This window comes from Neopsephotus bourkii, unplaced genomic scaffold (assembly GCF_033783945.1).
Source record: "Neopsephotus bourkii isolate Nb327-2 ecotype Australia unplaced genomic scaffold, CSIRO-AGI_Nbou_v1 NB_1423, whole genome shotgun sequence".
NCBI lineage: Eukaryota > Metazoa > Chordata > Aves > Psittaciformes > Psittacidae > Neopsephotus > Neopsephotus bourkii.
In genome coordinates this window covers 4,074,041-4,081,083 of record NW_026901900.1, presented here as the reverse complement: position 1 = coordinate 4,081,083, position 7,043 = coordinate 4,074,041, and the positions used below count along the sequence as shown (strand labels likewise).

The following is a 7,043-nucleotide window of genomic DNA, read 5'->3' as shown; positions in this document are numbered from 1 at the left end:
TCGGGGTACTCAGCGTCTCCCTTCCTTCGCACCCACCCCGGTTCCTGCCCAGGGGAGCGGGAGAGGAGGCAGAATCCTCTAAGGAGAGGCAAGGTCGCTGGTGCTTGTGTAGTCCTTCTTACTGTGGGAAGCATGCTACTGTCACGGGTAAAACCGTGTGCCTCCACAGGAGAAGATTGGAGGGTAATGGTAGAGGAAAGCTGTGTCAAGAGGGGTGACTGGGAAAGGCTTCTTATTGCACAAGGCCTAGATGGGATCAGGTGGAGGGTTTGAGGCAAATGGAAGGTAACCGTTTCAAGGGCTCTAAGGCACAGTTATAGAGGCATGAGATGGTTTGGGTTGGAAGGGACCTTAAAGCTCACCCAGTTCCAACCCCCTGCCATGGGCAGGGACACCTTCCACTAGAGCAGGTTGGCTCCAAGCCCCTGTGTCCAGCCTGGCCTTGAACACTGCCAGGGATGGGGCAGCCACAGCTTCTCTGGGCACCCTGTGCCAGCGCCTCAGCACCCTCATAGTAAAGAATCTCTTCCTAATACCTAATCCAAATCTCCCCTCTGTCAGGTACATGATCTTAAAAGAAGCTCCTCTCCAGATTTCTTGTCAGCCTTTTTAGGCACTGGAAGCTGCTCTAAATTCTCCCCAGAGCCTTCTTCAGGCTGAACAATAATGATATTTTAGTGATTATTGCCACAGGATCAAATCCATTAGGATGGAGTTTGTCACGCTATGGGGATGTAGCCCATTAATGCCTATCAAACAACAGAGCTGGATGTGGTGTCTGGCCCAGGAAGTCTTTAAATGTCTGGTTCCCAGGTATGGGGTTAGTTGGGGCAGCTCATGCTGAACAGTCCCAGTGGTTTGGTGACTGTGTTCAGCAGGATGCTGGGCTGGAAGTACCTCATTGTACCTGTTCTTAAGTAGTAGGGCCAACTATGATATTTTTGTTCCTTTTCAGTGGAAAAAAATGCCATTAAGCTAAAATGTCAGCTTCCCATGTAGAAAATACCAATCTTTCATTAAAGAGCTACACAGCTTGAAGGTAAACGCTTTTGATTTGAAGATGTTGCTGTGATATGAAACTGCTGTTTCATGAAATAGTACCTTTCTGAGGACTGGTGTTTCCAGCTGCCTCCAAGCACTGCAGCCACAAGGGAGAAAAGAGAGGTGCACAGTGGATGCTAGCAGGGAACAATCCTATCACAGCTGATGAACTTCAGCATTCAAACTGAAGGTGCAGGTTACAAATCTCCCTAGAAATGAAACCACCTGTTTGGTAGGCAACAGGTCTGATAACATGTTTATGCATGCTGAGCCCATAATCCACGTGCTTTCTGCTTACACTGCTAGCAAATGGAATCTGACTCCTCGTAGGTACACTGAGATCTTTCCTTGAGGCAGTGTGATCTCTGACTTACTGTCATTGTCCCATCACTGCATCTATGGCCAGTGTGTTAGTTAGGAGTATATGGGAGTTAGAAGGGCAATAAAAAGAGCTTCTCTGAGAGTGAGGAACAGAAATACTAGCAGCTCATCCTGGCTTTTTATTTGAGCTTCAAGCTCACTTCTTGCAAACTGCAGGACCTTACTGCATGTGTTGCACAGGCAAAAGGAGCAGCAAAGATCAACTGAGTTTTACTTGTCAGAGGAAGTTAAAGAAATATTTGCTATTTTATTGCACTTCTGGTAGCTGTTTGCTCCCACTGTAATTCCAGATCTGCTTTAAGTACCCAGAATGAATTTTTGAGAACAGATCTTATTTAGACAGTAAATATCCAAGTTTCTGGGGAGCAGTTCAGCATTTTGATGTGTGCCTCCCTGCCAATAAGCTCTGTGTATCTCACAATTCTTTAAAGAGATCCAAATACAAGAACAGTCCTTAGTTGCAGTTGTAAAATGGAAGGAATGAAAAGCGATGTATCTGATTCTAATTGGAATGAAACAGTTTGCTTTTTAAAAGCCAAAGAAAAATCCTTGTAGCTCAGGGAAGTAGATAAATAACTAAAAACTAAATTGACTAAAAGTCAATTATTTTATGTTAAAGGAAAAATTGCTCCTATCTAAGGAACATGAAAGTGTTCTCACTAAACTCTTGTTACACATGAGCCCTCTGGGAATACAACAGAGAAGACAATTGTTTGGACCCACCTAATTTATTCAGATCCCTTTTCTTCTCTCATGAGATGAATTTGGTTTGTTCAAGTAGGGGTGGAGTGTGTTGGCTCAGTGAAGGAAGGAGACTTCTGACTCTCCTGGTGAGTGGTTTGAGCTGCTGAGCTATGAGTTGCTCATCTATCTATGCTGTATGCACAGATGGTAAATATTCAGAGGTAAGTGGTACAAATGTGTCTAGCTTTCCCCATGCTGCTACCTAACATTTGTTTGCAAAAATAGACTGAGGTCTGAGGGCTCAGATTCAGTGAAATTACTTAAGAAATTCCCCTGCAGCAGCTGAGCCATGAAAACAGTCCTTTGTGTACACCCTTACTCCCTAGTGAATGTGAGATAATGCAGCTTAGCTTAGTCTGAAATGATGGCGAGTTGTGCTGAATTATCTTCACATCACTGTGGGCTAACAGCTTGGATCCTGTTTTTACAGTTGTCCAGCAGCTGAACCCTGAGAATCAAACAAAGCTGGGACAAAGGCTTGAACTTCAGAAAGCTTTGATATGAGGGACCTCTCTCTGTGTATGTCTCTATGTATATACACACAGGTCTTAAATTTTATCCATCTGTCTATCTGTTTTATATTATGTGGAACTCATGCTGCCTTTGATTCTCTTATGTTGGCCCTGTTCGTCCTGTCTTTCTAGTCTCAGTGTTGCTTTCCTGTTTCTGCCTGTTGCTGTGGTAGCTGCTGGAAACTCCTGATTTTGGCCAGGATCCTGTAGATACCATACAGATATAGTCCAAAGACTGACTTCTCTCTCAGGACACTGTGAATATACACCACACCAGTCTGGATTGCTTCTTCTGAGCAGCTCAGGTTCCTAAAGAGACTGTTCTGTCCACAGGGGTATCTACTGAGGAAGGTCTACTACCCTTGATTAATACCCAGGCTTCTTGCCAACATAGATACTGGAGTGTTTGCTGTGGTTTCAAATTTGCTGATTAAGCTTAATTTCCAGTTGATATATAATTTGAAAACACCATGAAGATACGTTCTTTGCAGGCTTAAGTGGGGGAGAGGGGATGTTATGAAGTGCATCCAACTTCTGCAGTCAGCAGTACTGTGTGGTGAATGTCGCCATAACCTAGAGAGAAGATAATGAAATGCATTAATTTCTTCCATCAGTTAAATGCTACCATGGCCTGGAGAGTGCTCAGAGCTAGTTGGTAAAATTTACATTAAGCAGTGTCAGGTCTTAGATTATCATCTACAGTAAAACAACTACAAAGAGCAGGAAAGTAGATGTATGATCTGAATGTTTATCTGCCATTTACAGATGGTGTGATATGTTAAATCTGGGATCATCACAGATTTTCGATTATCAGTCTAGTGTGGAACCTACTGCTCGAAAGGGAGAATTATCAGATGTGAAGTCCAGGAAGCCAAGAGATTACAGAAATAAAGTAGCAGAAAATGTGGCCAAAGATCATGTTTTCAATCTGATAACCTTGTTGTGGGCATGATATGTGAAGCAAAGGTCGTGGCAAAGAATGTATCTAATTGGTTTTGGCCTCTACTGCACAGTTTAATATGGTGTGTCATTATCCCTCCAATGTACAGCTGAACAGATAACTTACTTTACATTTGCAGTTATGTAACTGCCTGTGCAATGACATGAAGACGCTCTAGAGCAGCTTTTAGATGATCTAATTTGGAGCTTGATTCTATCTAGAGAGATTGTAATGTAATGGTTTTCCTTTTCAAATTTTACCTTCCTCAAAAACAGTTGCAGTTTGATCTTGCTGAGTTGCTAAAATTCATCACCAGGAGCTCTGATTTCTTTCTTGTAACAAATCCATTCCATCACCAGTCATCTATATGTTTTATTTTCTCATAAACATAGTGATTGGAGTCAAACTGGCAAAAATGTCTCCACTTATTGTCAGTCTAGCAAGAGCAGCGGCCGTGAAAAGGACTCTATACTATTTCTTCTAGGTACATGGCCCTGTGTTGGGAGCCCTGATGATTTAGACTAGACATTAGGCAGAAGTTCTTCCCTGTGCGGGTGCTGAGGTGCTGGCACAGGGTGCTCAGAGAAGCTGTGGCTGCCCCATCCCTGGCAGTGTTCAAGGCCAGGTTGGACACAGGGGCTTGGAGCAACCTGCTCTAGTGGAAGGTGTCCCTGCCTGTGGCAGGGGTTGGAACTGGATGATCTTTAAGGTCCCTTCCAACTCACACCATTCTGTGATTCTATGATTCTATAACAAAGTGCTTTTGTGCCGGTCAGTGAGCTGCTTTACACTTTTCTCTGGGAAGAAGAGAAAAATATTAACCAGAAGTCTGGTGGTTTAGTGATTCTGTCTCTGGCAGTTCAGAAGAGATGAACCGACTTACGACTGCGGAATAGCCTCTACTGCTGGTACTGTAGGATTTTTGTTTGGGCTGTCTTCTCCTTTCTTGACCACTCGAAGGACATTGGTATCCACTCAGGAAGCAGTAGGTTACACTCAAGAGTTGCCATGCCAGCAGGTGCTGCTTTTTCTGTATTTATACCCTTGATGACAAAGGGAAGGAAAAAATAAAATGGATAAATGTGCAGAAAAGCTAAAAGCCAAAACTGACGACTGTCCTTGTTTTCTGTTTCCAACAGATGGCACCAATTCTCTTTCCAGATCTTCGCTGGTCAAACAGGTCGGGAGTTCCAGAATATCTCAAGCTGTTTAAAAACACTGGCATCTTTGCCCTTTTCTTTTGCTCTTTCTGAGTGTGAAATTTGGACCAAGAAGGCAGCAGACTGAGAAAATGTCTGAAGCCCTTGGAATGTGGCACTGCTGCCAAGTACAGCCATGCCAGGAAAAAACAGGCAGATCAACGAGCAAATGTGACCCAGGGCTAGGAGTTGAGGGAAAGGAGGTTTACTTTTGCCCAAGGATGGTCAAAAGTAAAAGTGGGACTATTTTAGGGAATTATTGAGAAGGAATTGGAGAACCATGGAGAGAGTAGAATGAAACATGAGGATTCCAGGGAAGATGGAGAAGTCTTGGGTAGCCAAAGAGCAATGACAGTCCACCTTGTTGAGGGAGGGCGGTGGTCTGTCCAGCTTAGCACACTCCCCTTGGAAGAAGGGACTCCTCAGTGTTTCCTTTTCCTTGTTGATCTGCAGTGCTTCTATAAAGTTGCAAGAGGAAATTAAGCCAGAACAGGGCCGAGGAAGCCTCTATTCTGAAATCACCATGGCAAAAATCTCTTGCAGATAATACAGTTAGTTTTCTTTATCCTCAAATGCACCCGTGTTCATCATTAGAAGGGAACAGATTCTGCAGCTCTGTGCCACCATATGGGCCATGGGGAGAGATGAGCCAGGCTCCCATCGTGCATTATAACATAAAGGAAACATTGCTTCCTGGCTGCAAAGAGATGGTCAAAACAAAAACACATGGGTAGAAGCATAACACTATTTTAAAAAGCCTAACTCTCATTAAAGCCTGGAGGCAAATGGATTCCTCATGTATTTTGCTACTTAAATTCTTTTGAAAATCCCCTGCTAATATTTTTAGTTTTACGTGCCTCTTATTTTGTTTTTTACCTCAAATATCTTGCTATGATTTTTGATTGAAGGGCTCTTTGACTCCACAAGCTGCTTTCCTACTAAGTATGGGAAATATCACTTCTGGTGGGTTGTGTAAGTGCACTCAGCACTAGTTCCCTTTTTACACAATCTGGAGGAGGGAAGTACTGAATTCATCATGAATTGAGCTGCACTGGCATTTTTGATATGATGCAGCAAAGACAATGCCAGGTGTTACAAGCCACAAAGAGAACAATAACAGCAGCATTATGGAGGTTGTGACAGTACAGTTTCCCAATGAAACACCTTCATGGTGTCATCTGGGGCATCTTCTGGCTCTAGAAGCCATGAACTGGACTCCAGAGGGCATGGGATCGCATCCTCATCCTGCTTTTGAGATCCTGGGGCTGCTACTGAGTGGAAATGAGGCTTGTATGCACATCTCAGACTGAAATATTTGATCACTTATCATGTGTTTCAGCCTTGGCTTATCTCTGTGAGGAGTGCAGGAATACCCTGGCATACTTGGGAATAGACTTCCTGCAAGGAAGCTTGGAGTGCAGTTTATATGGTATTTAAGCTCGTGTAAGATAATGCTGCCATTGAAAGGAAATCAGGTGAGGACATACAGATCAGAGCGAACCAGAGCAGAGATTTTACCTGTTTTTACCTAAATCAGTTTCCGTTGTGCTGGCTCACCACATGCTCGCACAGCTGGAAGACTATGAATGGCTTTTGGATCGGTTGGACTGGTCTGAAGGAGGGTTATTACATCAGAGGGCTGGAAGGCTGAGAGAGCTGGGCTTATTCAGCTTGGAGAAGAGAAAGTTCTGGGGAGACCTTAGAGCAGCTCCCAGTGCCTAAAATGGGGGTTGTAAGAAGGATGGAGAGGTGCTTTTTACCAGGACCTGTAGTGATAGGACAATGGGCAAAAGTTTTAAACTGAAAGAGGGTAGGTTTAGATTGGATATAAGGAAGAAATTATTCACTATGAGGGTGGGGAGGCCCTGGAACAGTTTGTCTACAGAAGTGCCATCCCTGGCAGTGTTCAAAGCCAGGTTGGACGGGTCTTGGAGCAACCTGGTGTAGTGGAAGGTGTCCCTGCCTAAGGCAGGGAGATTGGACTAGGTAATCTTCAAAGGCCCCTTCCAACACAACTCACTCTGTGATTCTCAGATAGAAGGGCAGATTCTTTCTATGCTAGCTTGTGCCAGCATAAACTGTGCATGAAACTACAGTGTGTTTGAAAACCTCAAATCCCAAGGCAGAGAGAGCTCATGAGATCAAGAAAGGATACTACCATCACAGAGACTTAGAGTGAGAGGCCTTCAATGGACATCTGCTCTGCAGACCACAGAGGGGTATTCA

General features: G+C 43.9%; 1 long non-coding RNA gene across 1 annotated transcript; it reads left to right on the top strand.

Annotated features, from left to right (window-relative positions):
* The first annotated feature begins 50 nt into the window (after positions 1–50).
* On the top strand, positions 51–5,616 carry LOC133220132 (uncharacterized). The gene is made up of 3 exons (XR_009727645.1): positions 51–93; positions 4,483–4,636; positions 4,758–5,616. It is a non-coding gene; the product is annotated as an uncharacterized LOC133220132 (long non-coding RNA).
* The last annotated feature ends 1,427 nt before the right edge of the window (positions 5,617–7,043 follow it).